The sequence below is a fragment of the Pseudopodoces humilis genome, chromosome 6 (genome assembly GCF_049639895.1).
Source record: "Pseudopodoces humilis isolate 2021_Gansu_Grassland_sample_001 chromosome 6, ASM4963989v1, whole genome shotgun sequence".
Lineage (NCBI taxonomy): Eukaryota > Metazoa > Chordata > Aves > Passeriformes > Paridae > Pseudopodoces > Pseudopodoces humilis.
The window spans coordinates 51,867,419-51,885,284 of NC_142205.1; the positions used below are offsets into that span (position 1 = coordinate 51,867,419).

At 37.9% G+C, this 17,866-nt stretch overlaps 1 protein-coding gene across 2 annotated transcripts in view; it reads right to left on the bottom strand.

Annotated features, from left to right (window-relative positions):
- Positions 1 to 17,866, bottom strand: part of GRID2 (glutamate ionotropic receptor delta type subunit 2) — a 671,390-nt gene that overhangs the window by 488,442 nt on the left and 165,082 nt on the right. The window lies entirely within an intron of this gene.

Sequence of the window (17,866 nt, forward strand, 5' to 3'; positions counted from 1 at the left end):
TACCAAACTTGTAGGTAACTTGAGTATTCATGTTTCCATTGGCTTAGTTTATTTTCATAATATAGCTAATAATCTCATAAAAAATGGTGAAACAAACGTGGATTTTTAAGACAGCCCTAAAAGGAAGTCGGTGCCTTATACATAAAGAGAAAAAAGCATTATGAAGAGGCAGGGGAAGCACTGCCACTGTGCAGTATTGTTTTCCATCAGTCTGTACTGAGGCCCTGAGGATATCCTGAGCTGTTACAAGCCTGTAACTTGACCCTGGAATAGCTGAGGAGCTTGATGGCAAAGCTGGGAGCCCTGAGGTGAAGAACTGTGTGACCAGGCACAGTTTGCCTTCAGCATGTGTGAATATGGAGTGCAGTGTCATGGTGTTTTACTTTCTCACATAACACTCGCTGCATTTCTTTACAAACGTACTATGAAATGCATTCTGCCCCTCTTTCATATTCCTGCAGTTTGAGATTCCCTCTTTGCTTCTGTTTATGAATTTTCTTGGCTGAAAGTTCTCCTGTGATGTTTTGAGAAGTGGCATACTGTAAATATTCATTACTTGAGCTACACACAGCAAAAAGGCATATGCAGAACCACGTTCAGAAATACTCACTGCTGATGAAAAGGTTGTAACTCTGACTGCTCCTAGGATTTTTCCTTGATGGTGATATCAGTGTTTTGCCATCTCCCATGAGGATATTTCAGCCTACTTTTGGCACAATCACAATTATGCAGAAAGGTGCAGATCTGCGCCCCTTTATACAAACTGAAGGCTACCCTTTTTGACAATACTGAATGCTTTCTCAGTACCTGAGTACCAAGGTATAAAAACAGACATTAAAACCAATAAATAATCCAACAGTACAATATGTTCAGCCTAACTTAAAGGGAAAAGAGTGGCTGCACTGCTTTTTCCCTTTCTGTTTTTCCCCATTATTTTAAAATCAATGGCTAATGCACTCTCGAAGAAAGTGCAACACCTGCTGGAAGGCAGAGGAGGACCGGGACAAAGAACTGACCCTGGAATGGTTTTTGTAGCCCTCTGCCACCTGGGTGTCATCACTCTGTCACCAGCAACAAAGAGTTGTCACACACAGGCTGAGCTCCAGGACTTTAAGAGTCCTTTGCTGCAAAATCAAATAGTACCTTTGGAAAAAGGGGACAAGAGCAGAAAGTGAGAAAAACTTTATTATCAATCATTTTAGCCTAAAACCTCTTGAGATATCATGGTATTCAAAATAGGCTGTCTGAATCTGACAGGCATCTTTTCCCAGATCTATCCCAAGCCTTCTGAGCTAATTTGAGGCCCAGATGTTTTTGTGGTAAAAAACCAAGTAAAATCTGTAATAATTTTAAGACTTTCCGAGAATCACAGTTCAGAAGAGTGTGCTACCTATAAGTTTCAAAGCTCAAACTCACTCTTAAATCTACACTGGGCTAACTTGAACTGGTTTCCAATTTCACTGGCAGAGCTTTTATATGATTATATTCCTTGCAAACCAAAAATTGCTCCAAATCTTTCAGAGTTCAGACACGATCTGTGCTTCATGAATATATCTTAAACATGGCTTCAAAACTGTCACAATACTTTCCAAGCTATGCATATAATTCATACGTATGTCAGGAAGAAGATGAATTATCAAGCTTACATTTGTAAAGTATAAGCATAAGGCTTTTCTAGGATTTGTGCACTTTTTAATTGCTATTTGCTTTTTTAAATTTCAAGGGAGAAGTTTAGGACTAAAACAAGAAGGCTTGAACATAAATAGTTCTTTGCACATGAATGCAACAAGCTGTCCCCTGTCCTGCAGAATTTCTGTGGTCTGCTGTGCCAAGGGCAGCTTTCACTATGCTGAGACAGAGTTTGCTGTGGCAGATGTCTCATCCTTGTTGTCCAAATGAATCTGGCATAGTGAGTAAAGGATGTAGTCTGAGAGGGTAAAAAAACTAAACCAACTTTCTAAGGCAGTTTTTTAATACACAGGTTATTGCTGGCTTGTTTGGTTGGTTTGTTATTTGTGTTCCTTGCTCGTCTGTGCACTCCGCTTTTCTCCAATAAATCTCCCTTCAGGATTAAATCTTGTCTATGATTCATAACATCTATTAGCTAAGAAATTATGGCCAAACTGAGTGGCACTTGCAGAAAACTGATATAATTTATTTATTGACACAAATAAGTAATATTTTGAAACTGTCAAATGGTTTTAAATTGTGGTCTTATTTTGTTATGCTCAACTTCATAATTTCCCTCTTCTCCTCCTTGTTCTTAGTCCCAACTGCTGCATTTTTCCTTGAAAAGTACTTTAAAAAAAGGCAGATGGCCCAGTCATAGGAAAAGGCAGTTAAACAGCAGAGATCATGACAGCTCATTTCTGACTGGGGACGTTTGGTACTAACATAAACACCTATACTGGCTACCAACATAAAAGAAAAAAAATAAAACACAAATCTCCCTTCCTCCCTTTCCCAAAAATTAAGAAAAAAACAATCCTCCTCAACACAACCTAGCAAAAAACACCGAAACAAAATAAACTAGCAAAAAATAAGAAAATCCTAAACCCTTCCTCCTTCCAGATCAAAATGGTTACAGAAACCCTACAATCTGCTGAAGTTATGTGAAGAACACAGCTGACTTATTTCTTAAAACACAGATGAACACTGGCAAAGAAACAATTTTTTTCACTATTTTATATCAGGTTCTTGAAGCCAAAAACAAGCAAGTATTCCCATTCTAAGTGGCAATAATTGAATATGCTACCACAATGATACTTTCCCCTTTGCTCTTTGAACAGAACTGAAGAAATGCCTTCTTCACAAAAATCTTCACCTCAAATGTATATCCATGAAAATGGCAAAATTAAATATTAAAAGGTTCTCCAGAAACTGGGACATGGTCTATCAGGTATTTATCAAAATAAGTTATTTAGTGGCACAAATGCAGTCACAAATATGTTTCTGTACTACAATATTAGCAAGTGGGCCGAGTTGCATCAGAGGGAAAAGTCTGAACTTCCCTCGGCCTGGAAATTGCTAGAAATAAACAGCAACAAAGTTGCTGCATAGAAAAGTCATTTGCTTTGTCATTCAATAGCTAGGTATTTTGAAAACAAAACCCTATTAAAAGACCACTTATATTCCAGCTTGATTGATGATTTGTCACTTCTACTGCCCTTTTACTGAGCAGCAGACCAACAAATCAAGAGTGACTTTGAGCGACAGTAAACCCAGAATTTAAAGTAAATTAGAGGAAAATAATCTGTATAGATAAGAGTCAAAACAAACACCAAGGTTTGATTTTTCTTCTCCTCTTCTACTGCAAAACTGGGATGTAATTAAATTTTGTAATGACAGCTCTGAACTCAACCATCTGCCTTTTTTCCCCCTCTCATTTTTCTTACATTTCCATGTAGGCTGTGACACCCATGTTCCTTGGAGTGAAGCAAGGATTATATTTACTGAGTGGTGACTCTCCCCAAAGGAGCAGTGTCTGAAGAGGGCGATGTGCAGGGGATAGCCCCTACTTCGAGGAACCTGGCCAACGCTCTGCAGTGGTGTAGAAAAATTAAAAAAAGCACTTGGATGTGTATAGATAAGCAGATACTGAGTAGGTTTAGGAGGGTCCAAGTGCCTTTCATCTGCCACTGAAACAAAGTGCCTTTGGACCAGTGGGGCTTGCCTGGCTCTTCATACTTCAGAAAAATTGCTGAAGACTGAAGAAGATTTAAGAGGCAACGTCAAATAGAAGCCTAAAAAGCCAGGAAAACATGACATAAAAAGGAGCACCAATCTGTTTTGCTGATCTAAAGGAACATGAAGGAGTGACTTGATTACAGTCTTTAAGAAATACATGAAGCAGAAAAATTTGATAATGGAAGAACGAATGAATGGCCGAAACCTGAAGTAAGATTAATACAGTCTGGACATAAGGAGGTTATTTTTAACACTGGAGGCAATGAACCATTGAAGCACCTTATCATGGGTTGGCATCAGCTCTGCAGCACTAGAAACATTACCATTAAGCTTGGTGCTTTCCAAAAAGCCCAGATCTTTAGTTAAGAAATAACTTCTTGAAGAAAGGTCCCTGATCAGATGAAAATAATGACTTCTTACAAACTCCAGGACTGAATCTAGAGAAATAATTGGTGGGTACAGAGGGAAAAACATCTGGAAAGAATAGGCCTTGATGATAGTCCTGCACACTGAAACGTCAAAGCAGAACAGATGACAAGAAGGTAAGACAAATTCACTTTTCAGCAAGTAATATAAAAAAAAACTGTTATAACATCCACTTCCTAATATTTTTATTTGATTATATTTCTAATTTCAGTGGCATCCCCTAAATGGTTTATTTTCAGGGAAAAAAAAAAAATAAGAAAAGGAAAAGGTAGCTTAATGAAATTCTATGAAATAAAAAAATTTGAATTGACAAAGAAGGCCAAAACCAACATGTGTTGTCAAGGCAACTTGGGACAAGAATTGTCTTTAATATCTATTAGACCTGACAGTTGATAATATTAGGTGTCATTTGTACAGAATACTGATGCATCTTGCTGCAATTTTAATCTAGAATGAGAAGCAAAAGCAATGCCTATAAGCAAAGACAAAATCTCATGTTTAAGAAATTTGATGTAATTTCAGTGTGATTTTTACTTATGCCAATCAAGTAATACTCAGTATAATCCCTGGATGTTGGTGTCAGATGCTACACAACACTGGTAAGGAAGTTTTATCTCTAAGGGCCCAATTTAATTTTTAGCAGTTTAGGGTTTGATAGATGTTGGAAGTTAAGCAAAAATGGAGTGCTCTCCAGCAAACTCAGTCAGATAGTTTATTACAGCTTTAATAACTCCATCATTGTCATGTAATTAGAAAGTTAAATGCAGAGGTATTTGAAAAACCTACCTTCATGAGCAACTCATCTTAAAGAAAAAACTTTACACGATACAGAAAAAGGAGGAGGGATATTATTCTAAGTTGTTCAAGCACTCAAAGTAAGCCAGAAATAAATTCAAAGACATATAACATACATAACTACAGACATTTCAAATGCACTTCCCAAGTCTGGAAGAAAAGATTTAACCCAGACCATCGCAACAGAGAGTTGGGGTGAGCAGGGAGAGGAAATAAAAGGACAAAATTAGTGTTTAGGGCACAGTGTTTGCATCAGAATCCTTGAGCATTTACTAACTCTTTTTTCTTGCTGTGAGACATAACAGTAATTCTGGACAGCAAATGTTTCTGCATTTACTAATTGGTCACTGCTAAAACATCTAACTAGAATAAGCACAAACCTGCAGCTATGTAGTTGTCAGAGAGCTGTTTTCCCTCTCTCCCACTTTGTCTTTACTTTAGAAGAGGAGAAAGACTGACAAAACACTTGATATTAATCTCTCTCTAGCACTACACTATTCCAGTTGGTTTGGAACATAAGAAAAGTCTTGGGGGAATTCAAGAACAGGTGAATAGAAGAATTCCCTATATTACTAAACAGTCATCTGTATCCTGATGTTCTTAAACTCCCACAAACTACAGCTGTTTCTTGAGAGACTACAGAAAAAGTAGTATCCTAGAGCTTTTCTACTGAAGTTTTTGGTACTTTATGGCTGTAATTACAGCCTTCACAGCTGATATTCAGTGCAACTACTTGGAGTTTCCATATTACTTCATTAGAAAATGAAGGTTCACTGACTCCCCTTCTATCACAAAGCAAATTCAGACCCTACCAAATGTCAAGGAAGTCTGCAAGGCATCTGTTCCTAGAGATCAGTTGGAGAAGAAGCATTCCTTCAGGATCACTACATATTTTCCCCACACCTTTTCCTTCTAACTCACAAAGTAAACCTCCCAATTAGAAAAATAACTTTACAACCCTGTGGTGGATTTCACCTTGTCTGGCCAGCAGTGCCCACCCAGGCAGTCTCCCACACCCCCTACTCTACAGGACAGGAGGAAAAAATGTGATGGAAAACTCTGGGGGTTGAGACAGACAGTGAGATGATTTACCAATTACCATCACAGGTAGAAAAGGCATGACTTGGGGAGGATTAATTCAATTTATTGCTAATTAAATCTAGACTAGAATGGTGAGAGGGGAAAGACAAAAACCTACAAGGCACCTACACCCAATACACAACCTAAAGGCAAACACCAAAGAAAGCAGAGTCTGTCTGCATGTCAGACAAAGCCATAGGTCTGTGATTGTTCGGATGTGACACTTGGACAAGCACCAAGTGTCCCATCTCAGCTAAATGACAAAATCCAGAAGCTATTTGCATAATCACAACAGTTTTGGTCTTCAGCTTCTGTAAAATGGTTGCATGGCTCTGCATTGCAAATAATAATCAGCAAAATACAATTTCTCTCCTGAGCAAACTGGTGCGGAGACGAAGCCCTGGAAACAGGAGTCTCCTGACATGGCAAAAATAGGAAACATTCCATCATAATGGTTGAGCATTTGGGAACAGTGGTAACCAGCACTGGTACAGTGAGTGGAAAGTTATGTCCATGCAGTCAAAGGCTTAAGTCTATTTCTAACTGAAAAAGTTCCATATACAGGTTTGGGAACAAACAAACAAAAATACATAAAATGTGGACAACAGCCTTGCATATAGAGAACGGTGTGAAAAAGATGTATGGAAAACTAGACTGCATTACAGAACATAACTAAGATATCAACCATTAGAGGAGAAAAAGCATTTGAAAGTCAACTTGAGAGAGATGACTCATTTCTATGAGGTAAACTGAACATCTAAAATTGATATATTTCTAATTAGAAGTCCAGAGGAATGAATCAATTATGTTTCTAGCCCGGCCATTAGTTCTTCTCTGTGCTTTTCTTACTGGATCCGATTGCCAGTGCTATCTGTGAAAGGAGCTTCATTACTCTGTTGTTTTAATAAAGTGGTGTGAAGATTTACTGCCCTTCCCATGCTAGTGAAGAACATTAAAAGATCAAAATAAACTTGAAGTTAAAAGTTAAAAGCATGTACACTTGTAAAAGAGTAACATCATGATACATGAAAGAAAATTATTTACACAAACCACTCTGTTTTTTAAAGCCAGGCACCATAGGAGAATAGCACTAATTAACTGAGCACAGCTATCTACAGTATCACCAACATTCCACTTGCACAACTGTGTTTTATCTGAGACAGAATAAGAAAAAAATTAAAACAGAAATGTCAAGACCAAAGACCTGTTTTGTATATCCACATCTTTGGAATAACATTGGTCCACTCAGCCCATAATTAGTACACCTAAGACCTTGCTTTCAGCTCCAAAGTACATCCATGTGGATTTCCTAAAAATTTCCTAAAATTGATACCTAATTTTTTCAACTTTTTGATAACTTACAGCTGAACTTCTGATCCTTCTTCCTTTACATATTTTTTTGCACAAAAGATGATAAGTAGAAAGCAGTTGTTTGTATTTCCATCTAATAGTGAGCTTTGCTGTCTTGGAAATTCATTGCAGAGAAAATGAGGTGACAAAAAATATTAGAAATTAAATGATGAGTTAAAAAATTACTTTTTTTTTTTTATATTACATATGCAAGCCTAAGTGCAGTCAAAAACAGATCAGTCTACTACATAAAGCCCACCCAGGCCTTCAAAGCATACGGAAATAGCTGTAGCAGGAAGGTGAGAGGGACAAACCAAAGCACTCATCTATTCTCTTCCTAACAACCTGCCACTACTACAACTGCCAGGGAATAATCCCCTGGGACAATCATGTTATTGTGTTTAATAAATTCTCTAAATTGTCTTCGCTTCTTTTAGCATTACTAAATTACATTTGAACATGTTTGAGCCCTCAAATGTCAGCTCAGAAACCTCACAGTACACATAAAACTGCCAAGAATAACTAGAGCCATACAAAACAATAGCTCAGATATGAAGGTAAGTAAAACAGAGCAGAAGGAAGTGAGAATACTTTTCTTTACACTTTTCATCAAGAAAACAGAGCTTAACATAATCATGAAATGGTGTTTACTGAATAAATGCTGTGTACCTGTTTATCCTCTGTGTATTATTCAGTCTTCATAGCATGTCCAACACTTCTAGATTTCCCGAAGCATTTACATTTTTCTGCAAACCTGCAAACTCTTGCTGCAAAGACCACCATCTGCTTCACTTTTGTCTTTTACTTTGTAATGCACATGTGTATTGTTATATTGTAAAAGAACACATTAGTGAGAAATTTACTATTGCTTTGTCCTGCTCCTGCACACTGGACCATGGTGAGGCTTCTGGGGAGAGCAAGGATTTCCTTGGGGCTGAGATGCAAGAAGGGTGAAGAGAGGGAAGGAAGGAGGAAGACTGGGAAAAGAAGCTTACAGAAAAAATGTAAATCCAGACAGCACAAATGGCTGAGAGAAGTGAGAGGCAGTCAGGCCCTGGAGGTGATAGATGAAAACCTTTCTCTGGAGGGAAACACAAACATTTTTCTCTAGCCACATAATTCACTGGGGAGAAAACTAAGCATGAAGGAAAGGGTGTGGTTGTACCAGAGAAGAAATGGAAAGACTATGAGTGGAGAGAAGTCAGGCAGAGCAAAATTTGCAAACATTTGATATCAGTTTCTGTTTTCATGAGCCCTGTTTTAAGGGTTTTTTTTCTGCTTCAAAATATTAATTACTATAATTCATACTCAAGATGAGTCTGGCTTTTGGATTTAAAGCTATTTTTGTCTTTAGGGAGCATTTGCTACAGAGGAGAGTTTAGGCAAATCTACATAGAAGATAGACATGACTCAGTCTCATCACACCTACCGAATGGCAAATATTTTTAAGACTTTTCTATCATAAAAGATGAACCCATGAGCTACCACCAACTGAAGACTGAGAAGCTTTGTTACCCACATAAAAACTTGCATTGCTGCTTGGACCCTGTCTTCCATGGATACCACTACTCTGCCAGGAAAACTCCTAAAATCACAACTCCTGCATGTAGAAATTGCAGTCACGCTTGTGAAAATTTATTATGTATGCTCACTGCAGAGCTAGTTCTCTAAAAAGGGGTTTGTGTACAATAAGTTTTAATTTCTAGGACACTTCCCCTATTCTGCTCAGTTCTAGTCTCCTTGATGACTTGTTGTTATTATGTGGAACTCCCTGGATCTTTCCTGCAGGCAGTGCTTGATCTCTCTCATAATTTCCACAGTAGTAACAGCTTATTTTGCATAATTAAAAAACTGTTCTGCTTTATCAAGCACTTGGATGAAATCTGTGTTTATAGAGAGGTGTTCTCTAAAACTTTATTTGTGCTTCAAGAAATTTGGTCTGAAATATTTGGTAAATATTCTTCACTATTTGGTAAATATACCAGTACACAAAATATATCAAATAGTTCTTTGTTAAGTACAAGTTTGTTTTTCTCTGCTAAATAATGGAAGGGTTTTTCAATAAAAGGAGAGGATATGTATACACAAATGCAGAACTACTTTAGACATGATCTGTTTTATAATTTCTCTGAAAGATTAATAAGTGCATCATCTAGATGCTGGCTACATCCATCCGTCCATTTCCCAGTCAGACCCATGGCAGTTTCTGAATGAAGCTTTGGTTTTTACCTCTGCCTGTCTTCCAGAAGGGAAATTGAAATGATACTGCAGAGTTCCCAGTCCCAATACCCACTGCCCATCTAATCCCCTTTCAGTCAACCTGCTAAGCAGCTGAAAATACCTGCCAGAAAAGGGAAAAAATGCAGGCACCAGTCTGTGAAAAGACTAAGTAGGGAAGACCTCTCAGTAGTAACAAATGGTCACTACATTGACCTGTAATACCTGTAAGAGAATGTGAGGAAAACCACTACAAGAAGGGATTGATTCCTGACAGATCTGGACTGAGATGTCGAGATGGGACTGCTCCCCTACAGTTTCTGCCAATAAAATACTCCCCAATGGGTAACACTGCTTGCATGCACAGCTTTTACAGAAGGAACCGATGAAACCTCGGATAATTCAAATATTAATCTAATCAAAAATTCCATTAACAAAGGATGTTAGAGTGGTGGTGTATTACAGATTAATCAGAACTCATTACAATTCTCTCCTGTGGTGCTAATGATTCATTGGTCTTTCAGTAGAAAACCAAGGGATATCTCTAGCAGTTTACAGGGGTTGTCTAAGAAAAAAATTTATTAGTTCTTGCTCATTCTGCAGAATGCTGACAAAAAGTATTCTATCTTACAAGGGAGATACCATATTGAAAAATAGGAATGTTTATAGCTCCTATCAGAGTGGCCACATGCACACAGAAGAGCAGGTACTTTAATCACTGACCTCTCTCAAAAATTAAGAACTGGTTCAATACCCCCAGTAATTTCACAAAAACCATAATCATACCAGAAATCAGGAGAAATAAAGGGGGCAGTAGGAAAACAGATATGTGCAAGCTCATTTTTCCCAGTGTTTAGTTAAATAGCGGAGGGAAGAAACACTAAACAGATGTTTTGCATATGGCAGGGAGATATTAAATTCTTTTATTCTGAGGCAATGCACATTTGATTGCAGTGGCATGCTTTTAATAGTTGGAGGAATTTAACCTGAGTTGCAACCCACACAATTTTCTGCCATCTAATTTACAATCCTTCAAGGCACAAGCTCTTTGCACAAGAATAGGCAAGAGATGCCCTGCAGAATGTCATTATTTTATCATTGTTTTTTACTTTCCTGCTTCAGAAAGTGTCAGCTATGCAATAAAACTAGATATTTTGTGACTGATTATATAGGCTGTGGTATGTACAGGTACTGCTCCAGAGTAGTAGGTGACAGTGACATGAATAAAAGTAATTTGATCTTCCCTGAAATGCATTACAGCAAAGATAGGATCATAACATGAATCAACATTATATTCCATTTTCAACAACAAGAATATAGAAAATTTTATTTGTTACCTTTCCTGTTTTCTTCTCCATCCACAAATGTCTACACTTTTAAATGCTGCCTATTGGTACATGGAAAAAATAGTAAATAGTGCATCAGACGAGAAAATGCACATTCTGTAGGTTTTACTCATGCACAGTTCAAAACCTAGGCAAGCACCTAAATTGCTGATGCACAGGAGACATGAGAGGATACCTGTTTTTATCTTCCATGGACACACGTCTGCCAGCTGCATGGAATGAGATAGAAACTACAGTTTTATAGGGCATGGTCTGCAGCCACCACATCAAAGTTGAGGCCGTGCTGAAAATGTCATTGAATGAGAAAAGGCCAGATTTTCCATTCAGATGATATGCAACATGCAGCATGTCCTGTCACATGTAATTCTTTCTTGCTCTCATAGACACAAATCTTATTGTGACATCAATTAACATAAATGCTGAGGAATGAGGGTATTTATAGTATCTAAAAAGGTCTAGTAGAAGAATAGACTAGAATGGTCTGCTGTGTCTTTCCTAACCTTGAGTTCTCCAAATTTCTGAATCGTTTCACTGGACTCCAACTTTTATCTGAACAAGAGAAGAAAATAACATGGGATATCCTAAGTAAACTGAGTTTAACCTTAAGCAAAGAAGCAGCTGAAAATAACCTACATCAATCTTACATTTAAGAGACAGAACCATAGCCAATTAATTTTAATTAAGTTATTCCATTAACACTGATTTCCTTTGACACTGAGGAGCATGACCTCCTCTGTGCTATGGGTTAGCAGCAGGGCTGGGCTTCCATCATAACAAACTACCTCAAACTTCATTATATTGTTACACTAATGGAGTGGAAAGGATAAAAAGAGCATCTTGCACATCTTTTACCAGTATCTCTGCCATCAGAGAGGTTCTGCTGGTTCACAAACTTGTATGTGCACTAAAAAGATGCCGTTGTCTGCTACAATAACTTCTGCATAAACTTCTATTTTCTGCATAACTCATTTCTATCATGATATGGCAACAGGACAAACAAAACAGCAGATAACTTTTTGTCTTTGCATTTTAGCTGCTCTATTCTAACCCACACAAGGCAATTCCTATTCGCCTTCTATCCCATGTTATTCTCCTTCCCAACCCAAACCTCTTCTCACCCTTGTCTGCATTTAACATTTTAAAAAATTAAGATTGCACTTAAAAGAATACAAATACACTCTCCTCCTGTCATCACGCAACACATTTCCAGAGCAGGAGACAGTAGCCTTCATGTTGTGCCCTTCAGGCAAATGAAATGTTTGTTTGCTGGAGAAAAAGCAAATTTCTACCTCAAATTTCTATATCCAATTTACTGAGAAGACAGCCAAGAGGTATTTAGAGAACATTTCCCCCCTTATTCTTTCAAATATATTTACCCAGAGCAGTGGCAGATAATCCAGACACTAAAAGGGTCCATAGATTTTAACAAGATCTCATGGATGAAGACAGCATTTCCTGAGCCTAGTAACCAATGCCACATTTTATAGCTCAATCTAAGAGTAGCTGAAATCTAACATAAGACATTGCTTTAGACCACTGTGGACCTTCAGAGGTAATTTAATTTGATCACTCGAATATTAGGCTTTAAATAGCAACTAATGCAATTTTGAAAATACTGCATTCTTAAAAACAGTATCCAACAGGTAAATTATAGGCAGAACTTAATATTAAAGCCCTAGAGACAATTTAAAGCCATTTCTCCTAAGAAATGAGCCAAAACCTCTTGAATTAACAGAGGTGTCAAATCTGCTTTCAGTAGAAACTCTCCACAGATCATTTCATTAAAACATTTGATCACTGGCTATTAAGTAAAAAAGGAAATAATTTTGCAGGAGAGCAGAGAGGAAAAAATAGCTATAATTAACCATAGCAATTTAAAGTTGCACTCTCCACACACCATTACTGCCATTAGAAACCTACTAATATGCTAGCAAAGTCACGCAACACAACTGGTGAATAAGGAAAAGAGGATACAGAGTTTGAGGAAGTTCACCAAAGTTCATTTATGCCCACAACTATCTGAATATCTTGCTTAGCTTCATATGTAGGAATACTGAAAACAAAAATGTTTATCCACTTGTACCAGTGGTCACCTCTCTGTATTTCCCCATCACTATTTAGTCTGGAATTACTGAATACAGTGCAAAAAGAACTTTAGGATTTTGAGTCATCTTCTGCTTGAGAAAAATTGCATTCTGCACGTCTTTCACAGAACTTGATCTAATTTCAAATAATTCCTATTATTTGTACATACATTAACTAATTGAAATTGAATTCATGTATTTGTGGCATGACCTTGTTTTCCATTATACAGCTCTAGGTCTCAGAGGGCAGTGGAAAAGCACTATTATGCCTCCTACATTTTAAGTAATAACTCGAGAGAAATAAGGGAGAAGAAAAGGAGAAATCAGCTGTGTGCAAAAAGGGAAAACAAAGGTGACTGTCATGCAGAGAAAAGATGATCACAAATTTGCTGAAATGAATAATTTACAAATACACAAAAATGCATTCAAATTAGGTGTTACTTAACTGAGTCTTAAAAATCATACAGAAACCACATTTTTAAAGTCTTAAACAAGAGTCTTTTGCCAGACTGGACGAGGCTAATGGCTCAAACCTGCAAGACAGTGACTAAGGCTTTAGGGAGCTCTACCAGGTAACATCTCCCCAGTTGTTTTGGAGAATTTTTTTCTTCTAGTCACCATTTTCCACCCTGAAAGACAGATAGGTTTTATTTTTTGTTTGTTTGTGGAACTGCAACTGTTACTGAATATAAAAAAAAGCCCTTGTATTACAGGCAGTTTTGTTTATTCCATTTTTCCTATGTCCATTACTGGCAAAGCACAGGAGAACAAGATTCTACTAAATGGATGATGACAATTTCTGTCTTGACCAAACCTTTAATAGATAATTGAAAATAAAGCACAAGCTCTGTAACACATCCCATTGCACACCACCATACCCTTGTAGAAAAAGCCTTTACATGTTGTGGCTATTAATTTTTTCAAATATAAGCACTGCAAGTCAAAGGCAGTTTTAAGAATAATCTGTGCCGTAGATACTCCCTATGCACATGCAAGAAAAAACATTTAACTTTCTATCCCAAGAAGCAGGAAACCAATACTGGCTAAATATATGATTCCCTGTGTCAAAAATACTTCATACGACTGTAGTCACATGCAGAGCTCTCAGCATAATACGGAGATTTTCTGAAATTATTTTTTTAAAAGCTAAGAAAGAGCTAATAAAAATGGCTTTTCTATAAACTTAGACCTGCCAGCAGGAAGGCCTCTGCTGAGCACCCTAGCCAGGGAGTGCTGAAGATGTGATACCTAAAACTGCTCTGAGCATAATTTTTCACAAGAGAGCTGACACAACAAGCTGCTGTTTATGAAAACAGAGAGCTATCAAAGCCCAGTCTCCTGGCTTCCTAGTCCCAGTTGTGTTTTCACTGAGCAGGAAACTTGCTTCTATTTGGCTGGGTCTGCTTTCTCCTAAATTAGTGAACTCGGTTGGCTTGCCAAGTGAGTAAGTGATCAATGGAGATCATTCACGGGGGGACAAAGCAGGCCAGGTTAGGACAAAGGGAAGGAAGAAGATGAAACCTTTCTTGCACATTCAGCATCATTTCAGTCCCAGTACCTCCAGGCCTTACTGAGATGACTGAAAATCACCCCCTCAGTTAATAACCACCTCCTTAAATAAACCTGAGGAATGAAGACTGCAAGACTTACTTATTGATTACCTGGCATTTTCTGCATGTATCTAGACTTGCACAAAGCAACTGCCACCATGTTTAAGGGCATTTTACATCTCTTCTTCACAATTTTAATGACTGTGCAAGTATTGAACACACTGTTCTGGTCCATTCTGGAAGAGAATATTAAATATAACTTTTTAACAAATCAACCAATAGATTTTATGACAAAGCTGCAAAGCTTGAATATTAGAAATGTGGAACTCAGAAATTCTGACCTAGATGACTTTGCTGATAAATCAAGCTATCATTTACTCCTTAGATACCGCAAGAGGAGAAAAAACCCAACAGTGTCTACCAGCATTGCTCTCAGGTCAAAACAGTTTAAAATTCTTACCTACAGGTCAATAACCAAGCACCATGATTAAAGAACCCATGTTGAGCCTCGGCGAAACTTTTTCTGTGAGGAGTTTCCTCATCTGCTTAAGGTCAATGATGCAACTTTTCCATCAGCAAAAGGCCTGGGAAGATGCCATTAGAGCATCAAATTGCAACACAGATTCAATTTCACAGCTGCTGGCCGAAGGCATAGGATTGAAATGTTATCTTTGCAACTTTTTAGCATTTTTCATGTTTTAAAGACTTCCTGGTGTGTGCCACCATCACACCTCTGCAAGATAATGCACACACCTGGATAGTCTAGTGAATCACTCCACTTAGTCCTGGTCTGCTTGACATCCATCAGAGAAAAAGATGACATATGTGCAATGTCCTGGCCTTATTTAGTTCTCTCTCACTTTTAGTTCATAGTTTCTGTCTAGTTTGTTGAGACAGACAGATGGCAAGCCAAAGAGATAGACACTTTAGTGCCTTTCACCACAGCATCTAATCATAGATCTAAATAGTGGTTGGGGCAGAAAAATGAAATTAAGGTTGTGATGTGAGAAGGACGAGATTGAAACTTCCTGACCTCTGATCCTTTAAGCTGAAGACTGATGTGTCCTCTAAATTTTGAGCCAAGGAACATAACAGGAAATAATGTATCCTGCCACCCCAGTCTAATCATGCATAGTTAGGTGTTCCTAGCCATCAGCATTTTAGCATACTTGACTAGTGATGTATGAAGTAGGCCACCCCTGGAAATTGGTTTTCTTGCCCTGTGTCCGGGACCGGTGTAACCACAGGCCATAAATACTTAGGCTGTTCAATATGCTCTTACTTGTATTTTTTTAGAATGATTTATTCACATAAGCAGGTTAAAACTGCAGCAGTAATTCAGATTGGGGATTGAAAAGCTGTCTGGCTTCAAGGCACTTGGGAGTTATTACCCATTTAGACTACAGGCAGAACAAGCCCTGTAGCCTGATTTGCTGACATTTGTCCAAAAAGGTTTCAGCACTGCTGTGTTAATCGACTGGCCTTGATCTGGGAAGGGGACAGAGCACAGATTTACTTCCCTATTTCACTGTAATCTCAATTCCTACTTCCATTGTCTTTTGGACCACTTCAAATCTGTCACCAGAAATAATTGACGCTGAAATGAAATGCTCCTGTTGATTCTGTTGCCCAAAATGTTCCAAGAATTGTGGTTCACAGAAATAAGCCATAAGCTTATTACAAAGTACAGTAAAATTAAGTTTCTAAGATAACAATCCTGTTTTCAGACTGCTAGCTATTGGCCACAAGTTGACCATAGAAAAAACACTGGAATAAAAAGGAGATCCTTGCATCAAGCTTTCCTAAAGGCAGTTCATCCTCATTTTCAGGCAGCATCACATTCAGAATGCAATTGCTCTGAAATTTTTATAATTTTCAGACTATATTCCAAGAAGTGACTTGCCTGTCTTCCTGACAGAATCCTGTCACCACAGAACCAGTTCTGAAAGCAGAATTATTCACAAAATTAATGGCAACATATTAGTATTATATCCCCCCATTTCATCTACTGGGCTGAGAACTCTCTCTATGACATAACCTAAAAAGTGAATAAAAATCTATCTTCTTTTCTAAACAAAAAGAAAGAGAATTTTAATTCCTCACACCTACAAAATAATAATACTAGTTGTGTTGGGACAACAGTCCCAGGAATGGCATATTTAAGGGAGCTGGAACATCAAAGGACATTCAGATTTATTATCCAGCATTAGCTGCTTTCATTGCTGCTTGAAAATTGGATGAACAACAGCCTATCCCTTTCCTGGCAGTGATAACACAGCAGCAACTCAGATGTAGTCAAATTATTTTATAAATATGGGCCTACCGGCTCTGTCCCATGGTTCTTGTTCTCAACTCAACATGGGTCTCGTGATAAAACACTTTCCTAAGCAACCTGTTAAGGCACGTGTGGGAAAAACGCAAAACAGTGAAAGAGGTTAACTTATCTAGTAGCAAAAACTAACCTGACACACAAAAGTATGCTGAGAGATCCTTTACATCCACTTGCCTGGATGCTGAGATGGGCATCTGGACAAGCATTTGGTCTCTGTATCATTTCTCCTTGTGTCACCACTTCCATATTGCTGACAGATGCAATCAGCATTTGCCCAAACAGCAGATCATTTTTCAGCACCATGGACACCATAGTCCACACAGAAGTTGTGTAAAATTGGAAAGAATGGGGGCATAATCCACTTTATTTTGTAGAAATACTACTTTTCCCTCAGTTTACTTCCCTGTTACAGAGCTGGCTAACTACAAATTTCAACAGAGGAGGGGAGAGATGATTCTATCAAAACATGATTTCTGAAATATCCTGCTTAACAGACATCAGGATATTTCTGTCAATTTCTAAATCTGGTGACTGCCATCTCCTTCATGTTAGCATAACTTACAGAAAGGCGTCTGGGAGTATTTTTTCTTCCTCCTTGTAGCTTGCTTAATTTACTTAGCACCATATCTTGAACCACAATTGCAGGGCTTATCTGCAAGTGTTCTAGCACTACCCTCTTCTTGAAGTGCAGGTCATTAGGTTTTTCCAAAGGTTACATTTTTCTCCCTTCATTCTGAATGTATATGATCAAAGAATCCATTTTAAGTCTCTTAAATCAGATTCTAGTCAAAGGTCTTAAATGCTGGCACGTAGGAACTAGAAAGCTGAACCTCTGAGATCTGCCTACAATGGAACACTTAACTTTAAAATAACAGATTCAAATAACAGTGATGGGAAAGAACCCAGTGAGCAATATTAACCAGTACCAGGCAGCTCTCAGAAGTTTTCTTCTTCTTCATCCTCAAAATTTTCATTGCTTTCATATGCTCTTTGCATAGT